This window comes from Myodes glareolus, unplaced genomic scaffold (assembly GCF_982192425.1).
Source record: "Myodes glareolus unplaced genomic scaffold, mMyoGla1.1 HAP1_SCAFFOLD_83, whole genome shotgun sequence".
Taxonomy (NCBI): Eukaryota; Metazoa; Chordata; class Mammalia; order Rodentia; family Cricetidae; genus Myodes; species Myodes glareolus.
Window position 1 is genome coordinate 192,650 of NW_028263244.1, and position 26,882 is coordinate 219,531.

Genomic DNA, 26,882 nt, shown 5'->3' on the forward strand with positions numbered 1-26,882 from the left:
GAGGATTCTTAAGTGTCTGAAAAAATAGCTCACTGTAAATGATTGATCATTGATCAATGAGACAGCTGCTGACTGTCTCATTTCATTTTTTTGGACTTACAACTTTAGATTTTTTTTATTTATACATTCTTATTTCTAAAATCTATATTTTTATTTATTTATTTTTTGGACTCTTCAGTCTACATAGTAGTGAGTTATATAGTGAGACCATGTCTCAAAAAAGAAAGTACAGTGTATGAAAGAAAAACATATCTGCTCAGGATCCCCAAGGTAAACTTCTCAGCACAAAGGAGATTTCTTTGCATCAGAGGAACAGAGGGCAGGGAATTAGAAACAAACACAGGAGATAGAAGATGAGAGAGAAGGGGAAGGGAACAAGAGAATGGGGCAGGGATATTTGTTCCAGAGGGACAAATGACTACCTCTCAGTAGAGGAGAGATAGATACAGCCCATAGGCAAATGGTGGCAATTACTGTTAATTAGGTAAACCAAAATTAGAGGAGCCAAAGAGGACTTTTGATTGCTGGTAGTCAGCCTCAGGCAGAGGAAGAGGCCAAGTAAGGTGTTGTCTGTCTGTTTGCCCATCCGCACAATTGGTGTCCCATGGGGCAGGGCTCATGCCATGCTCCGACAGTCATCCCTCAAAGCAGGTCAGTCTCTTTCTCCCTGTCCTTCTCTACATAAGCTATGCAACAAACAGTCTCAGAGCTTTAAACAGAGTTTGTAGATGTTGCAAAAGCAAGTATGTAACAACTGTGACCTTGAGAAGTTGCTGCCCATCAATAACCATAGACATTATACAAATTTGGGAATATCAAAAATATTACGCTGTAACCAACACACAAGGCAAATGAAAAAAAATATTATTTATACATGCATATATATTTACAATGATGTCTCTGGTAATAAGAACAAAACAAACATATAGCCTATACATAGAAGGCCAACAAGAATGCAAAAGCCTTTACTATATATTTACAGTTTAACTGCTGAGTCGCTCAGCATACCATTACTTCATTTTTCTCTGAGTGCTCATTTTTAATCTGTGGTGTTCATCATCCACAAGTTCATATCCAGCCGACTTGTGCATATGTTCCTGAAAAGTGGAATGTGGATTGAGGAAAGAAATATACAAAAGACTGAAGACAGAGTCAGGAAGGCATTCCAAGGAATACTGAATCTGCCTCAAGTTAATTTTTTCTAGTCCTTTTATACCCCAAGCCAAAGGGGAGGGCGAAAAACTGTTTTTTTATCATGATATAAGGAAAAAACAAGAGTGATTGCTTCCTTAATATTCAAAACATCTAACAGCTATACCCTAAGTCAAATATCCTGTAATTTGAAGCAAAATATCCAGTAGCTACATCTTAGGCCAAACATCCTGTGGTTTGACTCTGACCTTATATCATATATAAGGTATATATATATATATATACACACACACACACACACAAGATGGAGCAGAGACATTGCTACAGGCCTCCACATAACCTGTCTTTGGGGACACAAGATCCTGGGAGGGTAACCTAATGAGTCTTAGACAGTCTGGGTGACTTAGTATCCCCACTCCAGCAGCCAGGAACCCTGGTCTGGTGAAGGGAAAGATTTACCTGAGCCCCAAAGGCTCAGGGTATAGGGACCTAAGCTTTATTTCTGATTTACCGTTCAAGGAGCAGTCACTCACCATGGCCTCCCCTGGTACTCTTTCCATCATAGACACTGGTGGTCTGGGTGCCCTTTATCCCAGCATCAGGGGACACAACAGTAGCCAGCACATTCAGCCAGGGTTAGCTTCCATTTCTGAGCTGTGGTTTGGGGCTTCCTGCCCTGTCAGTGCCACCTTGGCTTCCAGAGCTCTGACAAAGAGAAGACTATGTGTTATGAGTCTGTAAGGAAAAATAAGTCCAGGAGTGTTAGGAGACAATATTAAATGAAATGATATGAGTTTATAAAAATAAGCCCAGAAATGTTAGACGCAATATTAGGTGTCACACACAAAATGAAACTAAAAAGCATCAAGCAATGTGTGCAGTGGTGATAAGAGTTTGAGCTGGTGAACAAGTGTGACGTAACTATATGATAAGCAGACATGTGTGTTAATCTAAAAAGAAAAAAAAGTAATATAGCCACAGACACTATAAAAACTTGAGGCTCACGACTAGGAGACATTCTCAAAATGACTTGCTAGGCATGCTGTCAGAGCAGTCATAGAGAATCCAACGAACCAGCAACTTCACAGCTGAGACCGTCCAAGAGCCAGAGAACTAGCTCTTGCCTGTGGATCAAGACTTGCTGATCCAGAGGCCTACGTCGAGAGCCACGGACCATTATCAGGTCGTATACACCAATGCCTCAGTAAGATAGGATAGAAGACCTTGCCTAGGACACATAGGAACCTTTGCTGAATGTGTGATGTGATTGAAGGTGTGATGTGATTGATTGACTAGGATTGTTATAGGTTTAATGTTTACTTATATCTGCCATAAGAATAATTAGAGATTTAAATGAAGATAGGATAGAAGACCTTGCCTAGGACACATAGGAACCTTTGCTGAATGTGTGATGTGATTGAAGGTGTGATGTGATTGATTGACTAGGATTGTTATAGGTTTAATGTTTACTTATATCTGCCATAAGAATAATTAGAGATTTAAATGATTGTTATAGTTTTGATGTTTGCACATACCTGCTAACAATTAGAGATTTGACTATTGGCATAATAAACTTGTTCCTAGAACAAACACTGTGGTCATCCTGAGTATTTACTTGCAGACCTCTAAGTAAGGGCAGAATGCCCGCTCAGGAATAAGGCTCGCGACACTATGCCTTGAGGAGATAACCCTACAGCAGAGCTCCCACACCCACAGATCCACTAGGGTCTGATTACCCACCCTAGAGTGCACAGGAGGTTCCTGTGTGTACTTAGAAGGTCTGAGTATCCTACCCAGGTCTTTCTGTCTCTCCAAGATGCCTCACAACACTGGGGCAAGAATGGAGAAGAGGATCCTGGGCTTCAGCTCTATTCCTACCCCTAGCACCTCCCAGCCCAGGAAACATCTGTGAACCAAGTAGCCATTTCCTGCTGGCTAGTCAAAAAAAAAAAAAAAAAAACCTGTTTGGATGAGGGTCCAGCCCTCCTTCACAGCACCCTGACATGGAGTTCTTAACCCTTTCTGAAGCTACCAACTATATCTCTGTGGCTGCTAAGACAGTAGCCCATCCCAGGGAGTCCTGACTCTGTCAGAGTAGACCAACAAGGGCTAGCAAAATGATACTGCAGACGAAGGTGCTTGTCACTAAACCCGAGTTAATTATGCAAGATCCACATGTTGTAATAAACTCCCATAAGTTGCCATCTGATCTCCATATGTACACCTTGGCATCTGTGAATGCATACAGGCACACACACACATAAAAAGGCTATAAATGGTGATGCAAGCCTTTAATCCCAGTACTCCAGGAAGCATAAACAGGGTGATCTCTGTGATTTCAAAGACTGGTGATATACAAAGTGAGTTCCAGGACATTAAGGGCTACATAATGAGACCTTATCTCAAATAATTTAATACATAAATAAGTAATTATTTATTGTAATAAAAGATATTAGAAAGACCACATCAACAATTGTTGTTTCCCGGAGTAACCCAAATCCTCTTGGGGTAGCCACTCTGCCATACGGATACTTCTTTTATCTCAGCTCCTTGCCTGACCTTGAGTAAAGTGGGGTACAGAAATAAATAAGATATCCCTGTCGGTACAGGGTCTTTTGAGAATAGCTGAGAAGATCTATGCCCTTGCTTAGACCTGACACTGAATACCTGCTGTAAGGCATTGTCTAAGGACTCTTGAGGAATGTTATTTTCAGGTGTGTTACTTTTAGATATATGCTGCATTTGATTAAGTGTAAAGCTGTGATTCTTTGCCTACCTAAAACACCTGATGGTCTAATAAAGAGCTGAATAGCCAATAGCGAGGCAGAAGCAAGGAAAGATGCAGCTCACAGGCAGAAAGTATAAAAAGAGAAAGGAGGAGGAGAATGAACAACAACAAGAGAACAAGGAGAGGAGGACATCAGAGTCCAGCCACGCAGCTACACAGCAAGCCATGGGGAAAGAAGTAATGAAAGGTATACAGAAATAGAGAAAGATGAAAGCCATTCACACAGTGTAAAGGAATATTCTGCAACAGAGAGTGGGTAACAGCTGATGAGGAGTTGGGGATGTGGCTACAAGGTGGGAGAACTCTGAAGAGAGATCATGGTGATGGTAGGACATATATGCCCACACATATAATAAACTGGACTAGTTAGAACTCAGCATGTAGTCCACGATACCCTTGAACTTTTAAGTTAATGTTACATTGTTTTGTGGGTGTGTGTGTGCAACCCAGTATATGAGTAGAAGTCAGAGGACTTGTGGGAGTTGGTTGGTTCTGATTCCACTACATGGATCCTGGACACTGAACTTAAGTACCAACTTCTTTGGCAAATCCCTTTACCTGACATGCCATGTATCTGGCACACTATGAACACACACACACACACACGTGCATACACATACACAACCTGCATGTCGACATCATGACTGTTTAGTATCCATGAAAATCAGAAGAGGGAGTTGGATCATCTGGAAATAGAATTAAATGAATGTGAGCCTCCATGTAGGTGCTGGGAACTGAACCTGGGTCTTCTGCAAGAGCAGCTAGTGCTCTTAACCACTGAGCCTTCTCTCTATCCTCTCAATATGAATGTTTTTTTAAAAAAAATAATTTATTTACTTTTTTATGTGCATTGCTGTCTTGTCTGCATGTATGTCTGTGTGAGGGTATCAGATCTTGGAGTTATAGACAGTTGTTAGCTGCCATGTGGGTACTGAGGCTTGAACCTGAGTCCTCTAGAAGATCTAATGAGTGGAGAGTCAGAGTCAACTACAATTGTCAGAACCTGTCACTAGTATACTGCTGGGGAAAAAAACTCATGATTATTGAAGGTTGAATAATAGATCCTCACACATTATAGGAGCAATCACTTCTGAAAGAAAAAATATTATCACATGAGTTACTCTTTTCCCTTTTCTTTGGGTTCTCTCTCTCTCTCTCTCTCTCTCTCTCTCTTTCTGCCTACGTGTTTCTGTTTGTCTGTCTGGGTACAGGTGTTTGAGCACCACTGTGCAGAATGTCCTGAAGGCCTGGCGCCAGAGGAATTGCAAGTGACCTCCACTAGCTATGACACCCTGCTGGGTTACACCTGGCCTGGCTCAAGAGTTTTCACACCACTCCAGGCCTTTCTTTGTTTTACAAATGTCTTTTGTTTTCCTATGTGATTCTTGACTGAGAGTTATCCATGGATACAAAGACTATGCAAAGCTTGATTCAGGGGAAACCTGCAAAACCATGGTACCTCATGAATCAGGTACATGCACAGCATTGTATTGTGGAAGTTTCTGTCTGCAATCACAAAGGCTGTGTCTTCTCAAAGTGTCTCTGATTCTTCATTTCTGAGACCTGCATGAACCCACATATCCATGCCAAAATATTCACAACACACCACAACCTGGAGATAGTAAGAACCTGAAATCCCTTTCAAGAATGTCCTCTTTCATGTGGCTGGTCATGGTGTTCTGCTCAATTTCAACAACTTTGGCTTGTGGGGAATTGTGGGGAAGTTTATAACTTACCTTTCTTTCATGAAATCTGATATATTCAAAACAACCAAAGGATGCTCTTTAAGGACATAGAAATCTAGAAGCACCCAAACCCAAAACAGTAGATGAGGAATAATAGGAAAATTCAGAGTTGAAAGAAATGAGGTAAGCACGCAAAATAATAATAATAATGATAATAATAATAATAATAATGAGATCCCTGAAAGAGCTGGTTATTTTCAAGGATATGTATGCAAACCCCTCAATGAAACTGATTAGGAGGTCAGATACAAATTACATTATAGAAAAACTGATGTTGTAAATGAAGAAATACAGTCCAGAGGGTCTTTCAGGGATGTAGTTTTTATACTGTAGAAAATTAGAAATTAGCAAAGGGTTGCCAGGCACCAGTAGTGCATGCCTTCAATCCCAGCACTTGGGAGGCAGAGTCAGGCAGATCTCTGTGACTTCAAGACCAGCCTGCTATAAAAGAGTGAGTTCCAAGACAGGCTCCAAAGCTACAGAAAACCCTGCCTTGAAAAACCGGAAGAAAGAAAGAAAGAAAGAAAGAAAGAAAGAAAGAAAGAAAGAAAGAAAGAAATTAGCAAAGGAATTTTTAGACATGTGTGAAAATTGAATTAGGATCAAATAAAAACACTTAAAAACATGAGTCATAATCAAGTTTGAACTGGCAACAAAACCAGTTCCCTACAAGGCAGAGACCAGATAACATGGATTCCCTGAATCATTCAAAACTTTGCAGAAGAATGAAGACTAAGGTTACAGAAAATACTTCAAGAAAGAGAAAGCAAAGGAATATATCCAAACTCATCCCTGTGCCAGTATTACTCTGATTCCACATCCAAATAAACTCAATGAATTAGAGCAAGTATAAGTTCCTTTCCTCAATGAATGTAGCTGTGAAAATCCTTAATGAGAATCCTTGAAAATTCACATCCATTTCAGCAACACACTAAAGAGCTTTTTGTTCACAGTTAAAATGGCCTCACCCAGGAGCTAAAGTAAAATCTGTAGCAATCAAATTGAACAAAAGCCTAATAAAGGAGAATGTGGGGAAGAGTCCGTAATCAGCACAGTGATAAGTGAACTGTTGTGTTACAAGGAAAGTAGCAAAAACTGGATATAGCTTTATATAAAACAGATCAGGTCCAAAACCAGAAATAAGATCTACTTTTTCTCTTCTTGGTCATGAGGTAGGAGAGAGGCTGAGCTTTTATAAAAGTTGTTGTATCAGACACAAAGGTGTGATGAAGGGACTCAAGTAGTGCAGGAAAATATCATCCAAGTATAATGTAGGCAGATATGAAAACTACCATGCTCTTTCTTTTGTATTTAGTATAATGTATGACACTTATTGTATAATTGTAATTACTATAATTAAGAGTGTACAATAGTTTCCCATAGCAGAGACAATACCTAACCCAGAGGTCACATATCTTTGTCTCCTAAAGGTTAACTCAGCTCATGTCTGTGCTTGATCAAAGATGGCCAGGAAACTACTCTCAGTTTGCAGAGAACAGCTCTGGCCTTGTAAATAAAACAGCTAGTTGTAAGATAAAATTACCTAAGCTGAGAGAAGCTTCTTAAGCATCTGAGAAAATAGTTCACTGTGAATAATGGATCCTTAAAAAGCTGTTAGTAGTTTGCTTAGGTTTACAACTTTCTTTATATGTCTTTCTCCCCATATCTTAAACTTCTACATTCTAATCTTTGGTGTCTATATTTCTATTTCTATATTTTCATTCTTATTTCCAGACCCTTCATTTTCCCCCTCAAAATTGTTACCTGAATCAAATCTTTGATTCATTTTGATTTTCTTAATGTTTCTGACTTGGCTTTCCTTCAGCCTTGTTTGGGGAATGGAACAAAGTAATCTCTTTTGTAGTTGCTTCAAGCTGAAATGGGGCTGAAAGGCCAATCAAAGGTAGGGAGGGAATAATTGGGGACCCAGCTGGAGTTAAGCTGCATTCTTGTAAAATGGCTTGATCTGCATCAGTTCTTTGCAGTTTAGGGTCCATGGGTTGAAGACAATAACTGAGGTCTAGATGTGCCCTGTCAGTTATGTGGGAGCTTGCTGAAGCAGATATAGACTAGAGACAAAATTAAACTTTGAGGAATTTAAGAAAGAATCACAGCCATAAGTCTCAAAAAATAGATAAATTCCAAACCAAAAAAGTGGGAGGACTTCATCCTCAAAACTGTAACTTGACTCAAGCTCTTGATTTCTTGAAGTCTACATCTGAGCTGGAGTCCAGGTCTGTTTTTGAAATTAGACTGGTCTCCAAGCCTCTGACCACTGTATATTGTGAGCAGAGAATCAGGAGTTCTCTAGAGGAAATACAACTCCTTATAAATTTAATCAACATAGTAATTATACAAGGCACCTAGAGCATTAAAAGAATAACAAGTGGACCAGAAATGGCAGATATTATAGTCGTTAACCATGGCAACCAGTCAGAAAGCCTGTGGAACCAGGAGAATGGTTTCTGTCGGAGTATCTTTTTGTCTTTTAAGGAGACTCATCTTGAGCTCCTGAAGAGTGTTTTTGACAACACCTGAATGGTTTGCATAAAAACAACAGGATTTTCCCAAGGCTGCGCATAGAGACCTCCTTGCTTTAGGAGTAGCAACTCTAATCCTCTCCTATTTTGTAGCACCATTTCTGCCAGAGAATCTACTTGCTTTTCTAAGTATGCAGTAGCTTATTGGCTACAAACTAAATCTTTTTTTCCTCAACTTTAGAGAGGCTATTATAATTGTCTTGACAATGCTGCTGGCCTTATGGCAGCAGAGCCAGCAATACCTATTCCCACCATTACTGGAACAAGGATCTGGGCTGCTCTTTCATGCTGTCCCTCTAGAGAGGAGTCCAAGTGTACCCTGCCAGGTGGCCCATCATAATAATCTATCTGTGGTACAATCTGTACTAAGACACAGAGTTCAGGTCGGTTTCCCATGATTAAAAGACTGGTTGATGTGCAGGGATGCAGTCCCATGGTGCATGCACACCACAATCCTGTGGGAATGACCAATAGATGGGAGTTAATTAGGTTAAAAGTATTTGTAGACTTTGAAGAAATGTATTTCTTTTTACATACAACTGAATAAGCGGTTCTGTCTAAGGGAGAGTTACAGGAGTGGAACCAGGTAGCCTCTCCTCGCAGGGTGAAAGGGGCCTCCCAGGGACAAGCTGTACTGTTAGTTAAAGACACAGTTTTAAATGTTAATGATGGCTGTGTGATCAGGAGGCCTAATCCTATGTAAAAAGGGGTCTGGGGTCCAGACACAGCCAGCAATCATCCCTTTGTAGAATTAAGGAGGGGGTAAGCCACCTGGACCATCTCAAGGAGAGGGTCTGCAGGCACTAGAGGATTTATGGAGCTTGTCTCTCTCTGCACAGTTGTTGACACAGTAAACCCCAGGGGGTTGAGGCTCTGAGCTGACTTAGTGGTCAGGAGTGGAGCTATGGGGACCTGGATGGGACATGGGAGAAGTCTGATGAGGCCTTGCAGGGGGTTTATAGGGAGGACAGGCATCTTGACTTGTGATCACTGTATAGTAAATGTCATTCTTTGGTCATTTCCAGTTTCCCATATCCTCCATCCCCAAGATCTCCCTAAGTCCCAGGAACTATAACTTTGTGGGTGCACTGCATCCCATTTTTGACTTTGATTATAATAGGGTTACAGTACAAGGGTTTTGTGCAGGAACTGTTGACTGTGGCTGATAGGGTTATAAAGAGATCTTTATCAACATTTGAAGGTGGGACCCATGTCTCACAACCCAAGGAAGGATGCCAGAACTCATTTTGATTGGAACAGGCTTGAGTAGAGGCAGCTGGGCAAACATAATAATGTTTATCCTGCGTATCCTCGGAGACGCTTTTGGTTAAGAATTAGGGACTTACACATTTTCATAGGCCGGGAGCCAACCTTGATAGCCCTTCTATTTGTATTTTTGATAGGCACCTTATTTAGTAAAAGGTGTGGCATTAAGTGGCATAGGTCAGTTTCAAAGACTGGGGCAGCCCTGAGATCTGACAGTAACACTTCAGATATTAATCGTCCTGTGCAGAAGTCTGTGAGTCTCCACATAAAGGTGACAGGAGAGGATACTGGTCCCTTCCAGCATGGTCCAAGAGTCTCCTTATGGTGTCTTCGGATCCAAATGAGGTAACTTGTAGCAATGGAGTGGGAAGACATCATCCTGGATAGTCTGGAGAGCCTGGATGGACTTAAGAAATTTGTATTTAGACATTTTAGCCATAACTTCTGCTGGGAGTCTGGGGACCAAGGAAGGGGGCCTGCCAAATAATCTCATAAGGTGTTACCTGACAATAGTAGGGAATGTTCCATACTTGGAACTGGGAGAAGGGTAGGAAGGCTGTCTAGTCAACACCAGGTTCTAGGGTTAATTTAGTTAAACCTCCTTTAATGTATGATTTGACCTACCTCTCTACCTGTCTTGAACTTTGGGGATGATATGCACAATATAATTTCCAGTTGGTTTCCAATTGGAATGCCTTAACTAAGTCTAGAGTTACCTTGGAGATGAAAGATAGTCTGTTATCTGACCCTATCACAGAAGGGAGCCCATATCTAGGAACGAGTATCGAGAATCTTCTTAACCACTATTGATGCTGTTTATTTTTGAGTGGGGAAAGCTTCAGTCTATCCAGAGAAGGCATCTACAAAAACTAAGAGATATCTATCCCCATATTTGCCAGGTCTTACCTCAGTGAAATCCATTTCCCAGTGGACTCCAGGGGAAGTTTCTGCCTCTCTTATCTTGAGAGAATCCCTTCTTCTGTGGGTTAGTTGCCTGGCACAAGAGGCATTTAGTCAACCAGTCCTCTACCAATTTACCCATGTTGAAAATCATAAACCTCAAGTGTCTCAGGAGCTCTTTTAAATTTTTTTTCACCTAAATGTGTCCCTATGTGAATTTGGTAGATTAGGGACTTAGCCAGTTCAGCTGGTAAAATGAGCCATTTGTCTGTTGTATGCTTTCACCCATTTTTAACTCGAGTGTTCAATAAGGATGCAATGTCTTTATTGTCCTTTGTAGAATATTCTGGCTTTTCAGACAACATGGGATCTAGCATTATTATCAATGAACCAGCAACATTTAAGGCTACTTCCTTGGCTGCCTGGTCTGCCCTTTTATTGCCTGAGGTCTTGTAGGAGTCTCCTTTCTGATGTCCTGGGCAATAAATAATGGCCTGTCTTTGCGGGAGCCAGAGGGCAGACAATAGATCCAAACTTTCTTGTTTGTTTTTACTAGTCTTCCCCTCTGCAGTCAGTAAGTCCCATTCCTGATATATGGATCCGTGGACATGAGCTGTAGCAAAGGCATAACGACTGTCTGTGTAAAACATTGATAGTTTTATCCTTCCCTAATTGTAAAGCTTTGGTTAAAGCAATCAGCTCAGCCTTTTGTACTGAGGTATGGGGCAAGGAAGTAGCCCATATTGTCTCTGAAGGTGTTGCTATTGCTACCCATGCATACCTGGTCCCTTCTCCAATGAAGTTGCTGCCATCTGTGAAGTACATGAGATCTGGATTTAACCAAGTCAAGTCCAACTGGATTCCATGTACTTGCTAAAGTATCTCTGTGAAGTCATGGATGACATCAGAGTCTGGATTAGGCAGTAAGGTCATAGCATTGAGCGAGGTGCTGGGAAGGAATCTGATGCAAGAGGGGTTCAAAGGTGAAGCCTGGTAGTGTGTTAACTGGGCATTAATCGTCCACCTGTCAGAGGGGTTTTTGAGGACCCCATCTATAGAGTGAGGAGTGGTTCTAATTAAGGGTTGCCCAGAGTCAATTGTCAGCATCTTTGACTAGAAGGACTGTAGCTGCAATGATATGAAGGCAGCTAGGCCACCCAGAGGCCACAGGATCCAGTTGCTTGGACAAATAGGCCACCTGTCACTCCCAAGGTTCAAGACATTGAGTCAAAACCCCCTTGGCCACCCCACTTCTTTCATTTATAAACAGCTGAAAATGTTTATTTATGTCTGGTAGGACTAAAGCACGGGCCTTTAGCAGAGCTTCTTTTATGTTTTTGAAAGCTCTATCCTGAGTCTCACTCCAAAGAAAAGACTCCTCTGTCCCCCGGGTAGCCTCATATAAGGGTTTTGCCAATTAAGCAAATCCAGGTATCCAGAGTCTGCAAAATCTGTCTAAACCCAGAAACTCTCGGACCTGTCTCCAGGTTTTGGGTGTTGGGATATCCAGTATAGTTTGTTTTTGAGCAGGTGACAGCCATCTCTTACCTTTTTTCAGTATGTGTCCCAGGTATGTAACTTTTGGAGCACAGATATGGGCCTTCTTAGCTGATGCTTTGTGAGCCACCATGTGGTTGCTGGGAATTGAACTCAGGACCTCTGGAAGAACAGCCAGTGCTCTTAACCTCTGAGTCATCTCTCCAGCTCCCTTAGCTGACACTTTATACCCCAATTGGAATAAGGTCTGTAGCAAGTCTCTAGTTGTCTGTAGGTAAGAGTCTCGGTCTTTAGAGCCAATCAAAAGATCATCAACATACTGATACTGCATGAGGCTTACCTCTAGGTGTGACGACCAATAATCCTTCAAGTCTTCATGTAGGGCTTTGTAAAAGATGGTTGGGGAATTTTTGAACCCAGGTAAGCTGACCCCTGAAGCCTCAGTGTTGGTTGTTGCCCATTCGAAAGCAAAAGTGGTTGACTCTTGGCTTCAAGAGTTAGGCTGAAGAAGGTGTCCTTAAGATCTAGAACTGAGTACAATTGATGCTCTGGGGACATGGAGCTCAAGAGATTATAGGGGTTGGGAACTGTGGCATGAATGTCTTCAAGCCCTTTGCTAATCTCCCTAAGATCTTACATAGGTTGAAAGTCATTGGTCTCTGGCTTCTTAACTGGTAGAAGTGGAGTGTTCCATGGAGACTGTCAAGGCACCAGGATTCCATGCTCCAGGAGCAAATTAATGTTTAGTAATACCTGACTTGGCCTCCAGGGTCATGGGATACTGCCTCACCCTGACTGGTTGGGCATTGGCTTTTAACACGATTACAACTGGGAGCTCCTGAATCACTAAACCTGGTGGGTTAGTTTCTGCCTACACTTCTGGGATGGAGCGCTGGAGTTTAGGCATTATAGGAGACATCTCTAGAGTGGAAGTCTGTGAGAAGAGCCTGTATTCTTCTTCAAGATCTAGGCATAAGGCATAGACTTTGGGCCATGTGGAGATCATCACCCCCATCCCAGTGAAATAAATTTGGGCTTTCATCTTATCCAACAAGTCTCTTCCCAGAAGGGAGTAAGGGCATCCAGGGATAACTATAAAGGAATGTTTAATTTTCTTCCTTCCCAAGTCCATAGTTCATTTTGTGGTCCATGGTTGTAGAGCCGAACTGGAAGCCCCTTGAACCCAGGTTTGCTTGTCTGATAGAAGACCCAGTGGAGTTTTTAACACTGAATGATGAGCACCAGTGTCCACTAGGAAATCAACAGTTTGCCCCTTGTTATGAGTCTGTAAGGACAAATAAGTCCAGGAGTATTAAAAGGAAATATTAAGTGACACACAAAATGAAACTAAAAAGTATGAAGCAATGTGTGCAGTGATGATAAGACGTTTGAGTTGAGTGAACAAGTGTGACGTAACTATATGATAAGCAGACATGCGTGTTAATCTAGAAGTAAGGAGGTAAGACAGCTATAAACAGTGTAAAAACTCGAAGCCCACGGCCAGAAGACATTCTCAAAATGACTTGCTAGACATGCTGTCAGAAGCAGTCATAGAGAATCCAACGAACCAGCAACTTGACAGCTGAGACCTTCCAAGAGCCAGAGAACTAGCTCTTGCCTGTGGATCAAAACTTGCTGACTTGCTGATAGATCTTCCAAGAGCCAGAGAACTAGCTCTTGCCTGCGGATCAAGACTTGCTGATCCAGAGGTCTACGTTGAGAGCCACAAACCATCATCAGGTCATATACACCAAAGCCTCAGTAAAATAGGGTAGAAGGCCTTGCCTAGGGTATAGGAATGCTTGCTGATTGAAGTGGAATGTGTGATGTGATTGATTGGCTAATGATTGTCATAGTTTTGATATTTGCTTAAATCTGCTATAGTAACATTTGGAGATTTGACTATTGGCATAATAAACTTGTTCCTAGAGCAAAAGACTGTGGCCATCCTGAGTATTTGCTTGCAGACCTCGAAGTAAGGGCAGAATGCCCGCTCAGGAATAGAGCTCGCGACACCCCTCCACTTTTAGGGTTACCCAAGATTTGAGGAGAGGTTTTGAATACCACCCCCTTCAATCATCTGGATCCACCAATTCCAGGACTTTTTATCCCCTCTTCTTAAGTGGACATTCCTTTTTCCAATGGCCCCTTTCTTTGCAATAGGCATATTGATCCTTTTTTATGGAGGAGTGCCCATTGGATATTTGGAACATTCTGTATCACCTCTACTAATCAAACCCCCAGGTCTTATCTGCCAATAAGACTTTTGCCAGTCCCCAAGTTTGTTTATCCTTGGGTGTTTCTCTGTTGAGATAAACCTCAGTGGCTATGGTAATCAATTCAGTCCGATTTTTACCTTCAAATCCTTTGAGTCGTGGAAGCTTCTTCTTAATATTTGGGGCTGCTTGGTTGATGAAAGCCAAGTTGAGTGTTATTTGGTTCTCAGGAGCCTCCGGATTCAGTGGAGTGTATGTACAATAGGCTTCCACCAAGCATTCGAGCAATGCTTTTAGTGACTCATTCTTCCTCTGCTTTATCTGGCTTACCTTAGACAAATTGGTGGGCTGTGTAGTAGCTGCTCAGAGACCACCTATGAAAATCTGGTGATAGACTTTTAGCCATTTTCTACCTTCAGCAATGTTGTAATCCCACCCTTCCTCAGGATGCATAAGGGGAAAGACCTCATTAATGATTGCCTCATCATCGGTGGGTCAACCATCCCACCCTGGAACTTGCTTATGGCATTCTTGTGGAATTCTATCTCTTTTTTCAGTGGTGAACAATATTTGGAGCAATTGTTGATAGTCTTCCCAGGTCAGGGAATAAATAAACAGGATGATATCTAAGAGGTGTACTAGCGCTTGGGGTTTCTCAGCAAGGGAAGGAGTCTGAAGTTTCCAGTTATACAGATCACGAGTTGAAATGGGGAAATAGACCAGGCAGGGTGGGGAATGAGGGGATTGTCATCCTCATCAGGAGGTCTTACAGTGTAGAGGAGGGGAGCAAGAGATGCTGCCACCTGCAACTTCCTTGAACAAGTGCTCTGAAAGAGAAGTTTGGGGAGGGGTGGAGGGAAAAGAAAGGCACTCTGCAAGGGAGCAAAAGATTTAAGTGAGAAGGAGGCAGTGGTAGAATCAGCACTCGAGGGAAGTTCCTAGCCTCTCTGTGAAGCAGACTGTTATATGGGGGAGGGAAAAGGTCTCTGTCTGGATCAGCAGGTGGGGGCAAGACAGCAGGAGTACCAGATCCATTGGTGCTTCCTTTTGCTTGCTTCAGTAGAACAGGAAGAATGTTGGTTTTATTTTCTGTGGAAAGAAGGAGGGATTTCAGCCATGAAGGAGGATGCATCAAGAGGTAGCACCAGGCCATGATATAGGGTACTTGGTTCAGGTGCCCTGGATGACTGAAAATAACCTCCTGGACTTTAAGCATAAGCTTAAAGTCAAAGGAGCCTACAGAGGGCCAACCAACTTGAAAAGTTGGCCATTCTAAAGAGCAGAAGGTTTTAAGTCACTCTGGCTTCACAGGGCTGCAGAGCCTGCAGAGACTGCAGTAGCCTCCTTGAAATCCCAGAAATGAGAAAGGAAAAGTTTCAGAGGAGCCTTAGGTTTGGAAGAAGCTTTTCCCATAATGGAAATTACTTCACACACAACCACAACAAGAAGACTGACAACAAATAGAACATGAAAACGAAAATGGGGAGACAAGAAGCCAGCAGACACAGAAGGGGAAACACTGTGCATAGGGTCAAGTGATATTCCATACCACTTCCAAAAGGCTGCAACCTCACAAACCAATGGCCAGAGGAGGAATAATAGTGTCCCCTATATTCCTCCGGCTCTGTAGTTCTATGATAGGACTTTGTCATAATACTGTATTTTCAGCTGGGCTGACCACAGACCAGGAAAAACAAAGTACAACAGAAGAGAGGCAAAGACTTCTTGTGGCCTTAAAACTAGAATTGTTTTTCTAGTTCATTCATCCCAGAGCAATGGAAATGGGTGAATAATGCTTCCCTCATACCTCTACCTGCATAGTGAAATTGTTTACAGGCAACTAATTTCTATTCTTCCCTGTCTGGAAGTAATATTTGTATAGCCTTGAAACATGTTCAAGTCTGTGAGCATATATTTGATATGTGCATGCCTAGACATTTTATTTTTATATTGAAGAAAAAAGCTTACACTTTTTAAATTGTGTAAACTTTCCCATACTTAGAACTGAACTTAAGGGAGGTCCATTTCAGCTACCAATGAAGCAATCGTGGTTCTGACAGACATCTATGAGGTGTCCTAAGAGCTCCTACCTTGTGGTTTCACATGAAACGTGAAACACTGCACTTGGCATTCAGCTCACCAGTAGAACTTGTGCTGACAAAAATCAAGCCTACATCTGACTAACCAGTTTGCTCCCTCAGGGCCCTGATGTCCCCTGCTCAAAGTTCCTGAAAGCCTTTGTTCATTTTCACTCCAATTTTCTTTTTGTTACTTTTTTGAAAGCACATGTCATCTTACATAAAATTATTAATATCAACTCAAATAGGAGCCCTTCCTTGCAATAAGGAAATCTACTGCTTTGAATTGTTTCCCTATATGAAGTATGGGGGTAGCATCAGCATCATGGTGGCTCCATTCTCTGCTAACAAATTACAGGTCCTTCCAGAAATTCAAGTGTAGCATATGATGGAAAATGTCAGCTTAAGCATGGGCTTTGGTGGGCTGAGTCAGACTGTGACCACTAGATGGTAAGAAACCCTGGTATACATTAAATACGTTTCCTAAACTAGTCTGCTGAAGAGTATGAGTTAGGCAGATTTGGGCTCAAATTCTTGATAGTTCTTTGATCCAAGAAGGTCCCTCATACCTGGAGCAATATTATCACAAGAGTTGTGTGAAAAACACACACATCTGCATACCTCCCACTGAAAATCTTCCACTCCTAAGAATTTTTTCTCAAGCTGCTCTCAGATATGTTCTTCCAAACATAAGGGAAGCTGGATTTATCCAGTTTCTTCAGTGTAGAAACATTTATAGCTGCTTGATTCTGGTAACATGACCTTCAATATTGCAAATTGAATATAGAGCAAGAATGAAAATGACAGACCAGCATTTTTAGTTCTGATAATAGTTTCCTCAGAAAGTAGAAACTGGGTTGAAATTAAGAGCTTGTTGTCAGTCTGAAAGACCCTAATTTCTAGGGTTCAGGGAAGGATCCCCCAGACTCAATAAGACACGGCAATGGATGCAAATAGCAAGAGGATTCTTTATTGTCGAAGGCGCCAATGGAAGACTCAGAACACAGGAGACTGAGCACCCTGTGTATTTTTCCAGAAAGCATTTATAGGGTCTCAGGGTTACATAATGGGGAAGCATAGCAATAGCAACATCATTGGTCAACTCAAAAACAAGTCTATATTTAGCTAATTTCAGCCAGTTTCTGCCTCCTTGGGTTTTGATACACAAAGCACTGGGTGTTTTTCTCAAGACCGCTTCTGCTGCCTACAGATATCTTGTTTTGCCCTGGCCTAGTTGATCAAAACATCTTAAGATGGAGACTAGGGTTGGGGTCTTTCATTCCCCCCTTTTTCTTTAACATGGATTAAATCTTTATATCCATTGGTTCTGATCCATAGCTAGGTTAGACTCCAAATCTGTTTGTCTTAGCATTTGATATTGCCGGGCCAGAACCATAGTTTGTATTACCAATAATCTGTCCTTCATAAACTGTACTAACCTGTTTAGGATGCAGAGGCCAAAAGTCAAAATAAGCAGTAATATGATTAGGGGTCCAGTCAAGGTGGATATTAGTGTAGCTAACCAGGGTGAATTATTAAACCATCCTTCAAACCATCCTTGTTGTGACTCAAAATGTTTCTTTCTTTGGGCAACCCTTTCTCTAAGTCACAAGACCAAACCTTACAGCAAAAGTCCTCAGATCCACCATATTTATTAGCCAACCCCCCATCTCGACCATCCCTGGGGCATACATAAAATGGATCTGTTTGAAGGTTATAGCTTACCGTGCCAACACGGGCTGGAGCCAAGAGTCTTGGTGGAGGGTGTTCAGGTTGAATAAATTCACAGAGCATGAAGTTGAGGTGGAACAGCTTCTTTATTGTTCTGCTGGGGCTAGCTTTTATACCATGGCACCAAATGAGGAGGGGGCTACGAAGGGACTGTAACCTGACCTCAGCAGGGATCAAGGAAAGGTCACCATGCATTCAAAATTCCTTTCCCAACTCCAGGAGCAGAGGGAATTTATTATGTTTTCTTTGCAGATAAGCACCTCAAATGGGGGCAGGGATAAGTAACTCGGGGCTGCAGTTCCCAAAGTATCTAATTAATGGGTGTCTATATCCTATATCAACCACCCCGGGGAGAGATTTTTCCTTTGATTTCTCCAGTTGGGAGATACCAGGGGTCTAATTTGGAAACCAGTTTACATAGATCAGGATGCAGGCTGGGCCACCAGGTATTAGGGGGTATGCATCCCAGTTATGGATCAAATTATATCCCCTGTCTGAGATATAACCTGCCAGGTTAGATTTCGAGTGAGCTGGGGACTCTCATTAGTCTCAACCAAGCAAGAAACCAAAAAAACAATCAAAAACAAACAAACAAACAAAGCAGCACCAATCTGTGCGAGGCCCAGAGCTCTCAGCATCCTGGCCCAAAACAGGATACAAAGATACAAGACCTAGGCTATTAATGCTGTACCTAGGCAAACATTCTGCAACCAAATAAATGCTAATGAATATGATGCAAATGACCCAATCAGTATTATACTGCTTAACACAACCAGCTTATCCTTCAAATGAAAAAGTTACATACATGTTTCAAAATATAGAAACATACGATAAAAATAATGTCTATACATAAGACTAACTTTTTGCAGTTAGATTCATAATTCTATATCTTGGTGGGAAGGGAAATGGAGGCAGGTGCAGGGAAGGGCCCTCCAGACTGAAGAGGAGGTGGTCTAGGGAAAAAGAGGTCACTGCTCTGTGGTTTAAGGGTCTCTCTCTTTTTTCATTTTAACATCCCCATCTAAGATAGCTGTGATTTCACCCTGCATGAAGGCACAAGGTACATTTGACCCGACTAGGGGGCATTTCTCTCTGCTGGGGCAATACACCTCACCTGTAGCCCCCTGGGCTTTGATACTCTCTCTAGAACAAGTGAAACAAAATTTGTGGCTAGGGACAGACGGCCACTGAACGAAATGAGTGTCCTCCAAATGTTCGTAGCAAATGGTACAGCAGAGGGGTCCACTGTTTGCCATAGCGGAATCTGGAATATTTTGGGGGTGCACTTGATCCATGCCTGGGTGGGCTCTAGGTGGCGGGGGAGCCACCTGTAAATTCAGGTCCCCATTGCATGATACCAGGCAACGCTGCCGTAGGCACGGAGGCAGGGGACACCGGGCTGCTGCTATTTTGCCTAGCGGATACAGTGGTAGAGTGCACTGAACTGCCGTCCTTGGGTGAATGAGCTGTGCCCAGAGTGTCTGCCACCGACCTAAGTGTAGCCATGGGGGATGGACCTTTCTGGGGGCTGACCCTGGCAGGGTGGTTCGATTGGAATGAGGTCCCAGAGGTGGAGGGGGGTGGTCCCCCTGTTGCGTGCCCTGGTACCGCAAAGCCTCCCCCCCTCCCCCCGCGGACATAGTGAACTTCAGGGCCTCACTCTGGTTTGCCATCCATTGCTGCCTCTGCTGATCCTTGCCGAGCTTCAGTGCACCTTCAGCTGAGTCCGGAGGTTCTGGGAATGCCTTCCTTTTGTGCAGGCTGGAGGCTGCACCCTGACCCATGGGCGCCGCTGGTGGCAAGGCTCCAGTTCCTGGAGGTGCACTGGGGGCGAAGCTGAAACTCACCAGCGCAGTGGGTAACATGGGACAGCTGGCATCTAGATAGGGCTGGGGCAGCATGTCCACGCTGGGCATTCCCTCCTTGAAGAAGAGCACAGCCTCGGGCAGCAGGTCCCCAAGTAGGCGCCAGTCATGCCAGTCACCTGAACCATGCTTCTTCTCGTACTCCAGGTATTTGAAGCCAGAGGACAGACCATGGCCAAAGTCTTTCATGCAGTCCTGGTACATCTGTTTGATCATCCTGTTGCAGCTGCTGGTAGAGTTCTTGGTTGATGACTCCACTGTCCAGGAGCTCTGAAGCAGGAACGAGGGCATGGAGCCCCTCGAAACAGAGCTGGCTCTTCTGCTCGTGTTCCTCCACCACCGTGATGACAATTTTGATGATCTTCTCCACTGTGATGCGGCCCGTGCAGGACTGCTGCAGCAGGTCACGCTGCTGCTCTGTGATAAAGTACTCGGAGTTGATGATCTCCCAGATGGTCACAGTCTTACCCTGGAACTTGCTGAACAGAGCAGACACAGTGGCCTTTTCAAAGACGTCACGGGCCTCTGTATCAATGTACACCAGCTCGCCACCTTTGGCGTCCTTATCATTGAGTGGCAGGACATACAGGCCTGTCTCGGGGTCCTCCACACAGCGCTCCAGCAGCTGCAGGTAGGTGAGGTTCTCATGTGTGTTGGGGTCGAAGAAGCCCTTGGTGTCGTCATTTGGATCAGCCAAGATGCGGTTCATCTCTTCATCGAAGTAGCCACGCTGGTAGGCCACGTCCACGAGCACGCGATGGCTGTGTACAGGGTCAATGATGCCACCCATGGCAATCTGAGCCCCCAGCAGGCGGATGCCATGGTCCCTGACGATGAGGTCCTTCTTCATGGCCTGAAAGAGAGAGATCTGCTCACCCATGTAGGGGTCCTTGTAACCAGTGACAGCACGCTCGGCCAACAGGAGCTCGTGGTGCAGCTCAGGACCCACAACCCCCTCCTTCACAGCCTCACTGACCGTCAGCTGCCAGTTCCACACAGGGTCCAGCAAGAAGCCCGAGGCCGCCTGGGCCTCCAGAAGGATAAGAGCTGTTCCAGGGCTAAGCAGCTGTCTCTGTAAGGCTGTGTAGACACTCAGTTTCTCATTGGTGGGCTTCAGCAGCAGTCCTGCAATGCTGCTGCGGCCCTTCTGGTACTGACGCACATCTTCCCACTGCATGAGTTCAGTCACTGTGGTGTGGCCCTGTGCCAACCGCTGCAGTTCCTCCATGCTGAGAATGCCTGCTTCCTGTAGCTGCTGAGCTGACACCTTCTGACGTAATCCCTGGAAGGTGTGCTCAGGTTCCACCTCCACAGATGGGCTGTCGAGGGCATTGCGGCCATTGGGAAGGGCTTTTGCGGCAGCAGCCTGAGTGGTGGCAATCTCCTCAGAGTGTGACAGTGCAGCTCGGTGCTCTTACTCCAGGTGCTGCAGTCTCTCGTGCAGCCTCCGGTTCTTCTCAGCCAGCAGCTTCTCCTGCTGTCGCCGCCGCTGCTCCAAATGTTGCAGCTCCTCTTGCATACGCTGCACACCCTCCTCTGCCTTGCACTGCCGCTTCCTGGCTACTTTGCACAGCTTCTCTGTGACTGCCTGTGCCTGAGCCCGTGCCTATGCCTGCTCCTCGGCTGTTTCAGCTGCTCCTCTTCTTCTACTTGTTTCTATGACTGTGCGGCCTCCCGTTGTTCTTCCTGCTCCTGGGCCTCCTCTGCCTCCTCAGCAGCTCGTAGTCCATGCCAGGCTTGGAGACAGCGTCGAAGGCAAAGACGTGAGTGGTCCTTCTTGAAGCGCACCTCGTAGAGTGTGCAGCCAGCCAGCGTGAGCAGTGTGTCACAGACCATCTTGGGCTTGTTGGTCCACTCCTCCGTACGGTTGTGCAGGCTCTCACTCAGCTCGGCCAAGGCTTCAGCTTTGCACCACTTCTCCTTCAGCTCACGCTCCTGGTTCGTTCTCGACACCGAACCAGGCCTCTTGCCACCAGCACCCACGCCCACCTCTGCCACAGTCGAAGAGGTTGAAGATGGCGCGGAAGATACAGTGGCCGACACGCCTGGGACACCCCCAAGACAGTTGGCCCCCCAACACAGCATCGGGAGGCGCTGGAGTCGGGGGGCCCTTGGCTGCTCCCCTGTCTGGGCCGTTAAGCAGAGTCTGTGGCAATAGGTTTGGGGGCACCGTGAGCTTGGGTCCCCTGCCACCTCCCGGGTTGGGCAGCCCAGTCACCAGCCCACTATACGCCCCATGCCGAGAAGCCACCTGTGTTGCCACTGAGGATGAGTTGGGGCTCGCAGAATGACTACTGCTCCCCAGACTCACCGGGGGCGGTGGATACTTGAAATGGCTACATTGTTCCATCACGGTTGTGGCAGCGGCGGTGGCCAGGGGAGCAGCCGTCTTGGAAGCAACCGTGCCCCCGTTTCAGGTGGCAGGTGGTCTCGATCACGAATGCTATGCTGTTGGCGCCTTCGTAATTGACGCAACCATGGCAGACAGGTTTGGAGAAGTCCCAGATCATGGCCCAGGGCATGCGAGGCAGGTCGCAAGACTGTCTTTGGAACGAAGACACCTGTGCCGCCCACATGATGCCAGCCTCAGGGAAGGTAGGCGCCCTCCCAGGCTGTCTCTGTGGTGCCTTCTCCATCGGGAGGACTGAATGGCTGGGGAAGGAGTCCAGCTGCGGGGGAGGTTGCGGGGAGGGTGAGAAAGTTCTGCCCCAGGGGCTGGATAGAGAGCAAGTCTCCACTGCTTGTTCAGCGCCTCTCTGTGGGGGATCCACCATCTGGGTGGCCAACGAGTTCTGCACCCTTCTCACTCCCACCTCCTACTGTGGCTGTAGAAGAGCACCAGGAGCCTTCTTCCTGGTGCTGTGGATCAGGGCTGGAAGCTCCGGGCCTAGGGGAAGGGGGCTAGGGTGTCTGTGGCCGGCTGCCATTTCTTCTTCTTGACATTCACCCCCTGGCCATCGGCCCGGAGCTGGATGTCTTTCCAGTGTCCTAGAGTCAAACTTAAGGGGGTGGTTAGATTTTGTCCCATGTTGGGCTTTTCTTCCAAATAAGACAACAATTAGACAAACAAGACTCAGTACTCCAGTGAGACTGAGCACCCTGTGTATTTTTCCAGAAAGCATTTATAGGGTCTCAGGATTACATAATGGGTAAGTATAGCAACAGCAACATCATTGGTCAACTCAAATTAAATTAACATATGGGGTGGATCAACATCAGGACAAAATAGGACTACAAAAACAAGTTTAAATTAAGCTAGTTTCAGCCAGTTTCTGCCTCCTTGGGTTTCCATACACAGAGGACTGGATTTTTCTCAAGACCGCTTCTGCTGCCCACAGATATCCTGTTTTTATCCTCTTGGCAGGTCTTAAGACTGCTTCTGCCACCCACAGATATTCTGTTTTACCCTGGCCTAGTTGATCAAAACATCTTAATATGGGGACTAGGGTTGGGGTCTTTCAATCTTAAGATGGAGACTAGGGTTGGGGTCTTTCAAGTCAAGTGTTTCTCCGACCACTAATAGTTTTCTTAGGACTTGGAACTTAAACCTGGCGATCACTTCAAACAGAGACAGCTGGTGGCCCTACTAAAGTTTCCATATATATGCTAGGGCTCCCAGGATAAACAGGGAAGGGGAGAGTCACATCTTAGGATAAAGTGTGCACTAAGAAATTTTGTGAGCTTAAGGCTCATTCTCCATCTGGGTGACATGAAGACTGAATTCTGATTTTCCTCATGACGTCTTTATTCTGAATGAATGGGTCCCTGATCACTTAGCCAGATGCTTACCTGATGTTTTGTTTTGGTATCATGAACACCTGTAAGGTGGCCCACATGGGAGCATTTAGAGTACATAATGTTGACATTACAATCCTAAATTGCTAAGCAGGTCAGAAACATGGTCTCCAAGCCCTGACACACTGTCTTGACTGGTCACAGCCTATAGGTAAACCTGCTTCTTATATTGGAGTGTGTCTGAGGAATAGCCCCCAAACTATACTGGGGAAGCACTCTACAGTTTGTGACATTGACCCCTTTATTATTTGTCTAAGTTGAAGACATGTATCTTAATTTTAAAACAAAATAGAGAAATCCTGTATTCCTGAGCAACAACCAAGTAAACATAGGTTGTTCTAGTAAGTGCTTCTTCTTATTGTAAACTTCAAAGTTATACAATTCACAACTTAGTGTAGAGATTTATCTGCCATTTGAAAGGTATGCTTGTGTTAACCTTTTGTTTGCTTCTCTTTATATGATTTGAACTTTAAGATCCATTTATAGTTTAGGCAAACTATCATCAAACAGAAACCATGGATGAAATGAGGCTATAAATTCATAAATAATTCTTTCCTTTCCCTGCTCTGTTTCTTCCTTTACATACTTCCTACCTTCATTTCTATAATTTGTCTATGTCAATCTGTAGATGAAGGTTGCTTGTTCATTCCCAGCCACCCAGACCCAAGAGAATCACACAGAACTATATTAATTAAAACACTGCTTGGTCTATTAGCATAGGCTTCTTATTAACTGACACTTATATTTTTAATGAATCCATTTCTAGTATTTTGTGGTTTACCAATAAGTTTCCACTAGGCAGCTGTCTTTATCCTTCAGCAGCTACATGGTGTCTCCTTGACTCCACCTGCTTTTCTCCTCTATCTCTGCTTGGAATTCCCATCTTGCTCTATTCTGAACTCCCATAGGACCAAAGCAGCTTTTTTATTAACCAATGGTAAATAAACATATTCACAGAATACAGAGGAGCATCCCACATAATCAATCCATTCTCCTGTCCATTACCTTTCTTTCCTTGTTATTGTGTGTTACACCAAAACTGGGGGGATTGAGAGTTGGATGAACTTCAGTACAAACTTTAGTAGTGTACTTCTTGCCAGGTGAATGAATTCTGTCATTGTTATTACCATCAGTGATAGCCTGGGAAAGTAAAGTTGATAGAGGGCATTGTTGCTTTCACACCTCAAAATTTGACAGTGGGATCTGAAATTAAATCTTTAATTTCCTTTTCTTGAAAAATTCCTAAGTTCAAATTGAGCACCCCTACCAGGTCTACTGAAGCCAGGATTCGGGCCATTCTGATCATGTAGTTCAGATTCATAATAACTAAGAAAAAAAAATCTATTTTCATTTAAGATATTTTTAAAAAGTTATATGTATGTAGGTGTGTTTGTTTGAGTGAGTTTAAATGCATCAAATGCATGTAAGAATGTGTGGAGGTCAGAAGAAGGAATTGGATCCCCTGAATACTCTTCAGTGTAGGCATAAGTCATAGTACGACTTAAAGTAAAACTGTCCTGGCTAGGTCAGTGCATCAAGAGAGACCAGACTTCTTCACCAGCCTCACCTTCGCATATAAACATACCCAGCTGTGTCAGACAGATGGGAACCAACCTGAGATAAACACAGTGACCTCCCTTGAGTGAGCGAATGATAAAGGAACAAACAATGTATTGGTTTTATTTTTTGATGTTTATTTTTCAGTGGTGGAGGCGTCTACTGAAGTTAATACTAGGGACTATTTTTTTAAAAAATGATACATGATACATTTAAAGAAAACCAAAGATCTAAATACTTTAAAATAGTTTTTACTATAGCCATAGAATAAATATATACATATCCAGGAGAACTGAAGACTTCCAAGACCACACATCTCTTTTGGTCAAGTTCTGAAATACTTTCCTTGTTCTACTAACAATATTGTGAAGAGAAAGAAAAAAAACACAGTAAACACATCTTTCTCAGGATTTCCTTACTTGTTGGAAGTCATAAGTCAGGGTCAACACAGCACCAACGTCAGCATTGTGATGAACTCTGAACTATTGGAACAAGCAGAGACCAGTGAAGTCTCCTTTTCTTCTACTGCCAAAGGGTCACGAAAAGAAATATTTGCAAATAGAATGAAGACAATACCTGGCATGTCAGTATCTTTCAGTATGAACACTGTGATTGTATTTCCAAATATCAGTTCAGAAGACTACTTTTGAGTGACTATTATTGCTTACAATCACGTTTCTTCTTTCCAACATTTTAAATTATATTATTTGTATGCTGTTCTTTGCAGTGGTAACTTACTCAATATGATGGAAATAAAGTACAAATCTTGTGCCCTCTTTTTCTACTGAGCCATCTCCTCAGTCCCAAAGTCTTTAGTCAAGATATTCACACATAAAACCAATGGAACACAGGAAATTAATGAATTGCACATATTGAAAGATCTTCTGCAAATTTGTGTCATCGTGGCACCTTTTAAATTAAGTAAAATACAGTGACATGCAAAACAGCAACACTGGTGGAGTGGTACAGGGCCCATTTCTCAAGCTTTCTTAAGAGGCAAACCCTGCAGAATAATCACCTGTTATATATTTAAAACAAGTCTCATGGAGCTCCACTTGCAAACAAAGGTTAAAAGTTTAAGTAAACATTATAAACTAAAAAATGACCAAAAAGAAAATTATTTTAAAATGAGCTGATGAAAGGGAGTTCATGTGACATAAAAGACACCCCTCCCCCTGAAGATTAGCAAATACAAAAATCAATACTTTTTCAACTCAAAAAGCTACTCTTAAAACAGTTACACATAGAATATTTTAAAACTAAATGCAGGGACATTTTAAAATGGAATGACTTATAAATTGTTACCATTTAGAAGTTTCTTCCCATTCTCCTCTCTTATATACTTTTGTGCTTAAAGAAGTACATCTTCATAACATACAGTAAATTTTGAGAGTTGACTGACAAGTTTTCTTTGGGTTCTTATCCACAGAAAATTTCTCTCAGCAGATTCTAAATCTAAAGTCTCTTTATTGTAAGTGTCACAGAAAAGATCAGAAGTGCAGTTCCAGTACCTTGTCACCCATAGGCAGAACCTAGGATCTCTCAAATCCCAGACACATCCCCTGCTTCAGAACATATCTCCAATAGGCACACGCCTTTAAGACTTTAATGCCAATACTCAGGAGCCTGAGGCAGGTAGATCTCTGTGAGTTCAAGGCCTGCCTGGTCTACAGAGTGAGTTCCAGGACAGCCAGTGCTGTCACACAGAGAAACACTGTCTTTAAAAACAAACAAACAAAAAAACCCCACCAA

General features: G+C 43.5%; 1 protein-coding gene and 1 pseudogene across 1 annotated transcript in view; both read right to left on the reverse strand.

The window, feature by feature from the left end:
* The window catches only part of LOC148117067 (uncharacterized), a 477,886-nt gene that overhangs the window by 46,587 nt on the left and 404,417 nt on the right, over nt 1–26,882 (reverse strand). The gene's annotated exons all lie outside the window — the stretch shown is intronic.
* On the reverse strand, nt 21,425–22,304 carry LOC148117072 (putative E3 ubiquitin-protein ligase IRF2BPL; annotated as a pseudogene).